Source organism: Mastomys coucha, chromosome X (genome assembly GCF_008632895.1).
Source record: "Mastomys coucha isolate ucsf_1 chromosome X, UCSF_Mcou_1, whole genome shotgun sequence".
In the NCBI taxonomy this organism is placed as follows: domain Eukaryota; kingdom Metazoa; phylum Chordata; class Mammalia; order Rodentia; family Muridae; genus Mastomys; species Mastomys coucha.
The window spans coordinates 157,787,630-157,788,712 of NC_045030.1; the positions used below are offsets into that span (position 1 = coordinate 157,787,630).

At 36.8% G+C, this 1,083-nt stretch overlaps 1 protein-coding gene and 1 non-coding gene across 2 annotated transcripts in view; both read left to right on the forward strand.

Moving 5' to 3' along the window:
• Positions 1-1,083, forward strand: part of Pir (pirin) — a 95,425-nt gene that overhangs the window by 11,576 nt on the left and 82,766 nt on the right. The window lies entirely within an intron of this gene.
• On the forward strand, positions 483-614 carry LOC116096226. The gene has a single exon (XR_004120906.1). It is a non-coding gene; the product is annotated as a small nucleolar RNA SNORA17 (small nucleolar RNA).

A 1,083-nucleotide genomic window follows, 5' to 3' on the forward strand; every position in this document is an offset into this window, starting at 1 on the left:
TTTTTTGTGGATGGGACAATCCCATGACTATCTTATTAAAGCAAACTGTATTTAGCCAGCTAGTCACTTCTCTTAAAGTCAGGCATATATACAGTGCAGTTATATAACACACAAAACATTCATACATATAAAATAAAAAAATTCAAAAACAATAAATGAAAAAATGAATCCTTCCATTTAAAGCCAAGTCAACCTTAGGCTCTCAGTACTTTCTCTCTTGAGCTCAATCTAAATTCCAAAGCCTTGTCATGTTTGAAAATTCTGACTAGTATATAAAATAAAAAAGAAATGATTTGGAAATAAGAACATAATTGGGATCTCTTGTTATATCACCACCCAGAAGTAGTAATTGCTATTGTTTGACTTTTTTCTAGTATCATGCTACTATATATATATATATATATATATATATATATATATATATATAAAACCATTAGAATTTTTCAACATTCTTCTCAAAGCCAATTAAAAATGGCTTTATTCCTGTCCCCAGAGTAATGCATTGTAGATGTGGCTGCTGTGTCACATGTACATCAGTAGGTGGCAGAGAGAAGATTATGTCTACACTCAGTGTTCTAACCTATGAACCTCTGAATGATTAGTAGTCTAACAGTCCTTGAAAAAAGTGAACCCAAGACCACCAGCTGTATGGCTCCAGGCAGACCAAGGAGTCATTGCAATGAACATTTGCAAGCAAAGAAATGTGGACACAGGGTATATACAGTGGGACATACTGTGACACACTACAGCTTCCAAAACAAGATTTTTTTTTCTGTTGTGGGAGGAGGGAATGCAAGGGTAGAGGGTGGGTAAAAGAGAAGAAGGGGATGAGTGGGATTGAGGTGTGTGATGTGAAATTTACAAAGAACCAATACAAAGTTAAAACATAAATCTTAAAGTTTATTTACTCCTCTCTCTCTCTCTCTCTCTCTCTCTCTCTCTCTCTCTCTCTCTGTGTGTGTGTGTGTGTGTGTGTGTGTGTGTGTGCACGTGTGAGTGCATGCACTCTTGCCATGCCACCTGTGTGGAGGTCAGAGAACAACTTTCCAGAATTGGCTGTCTCTCTCCACCAGGTGGATTCTA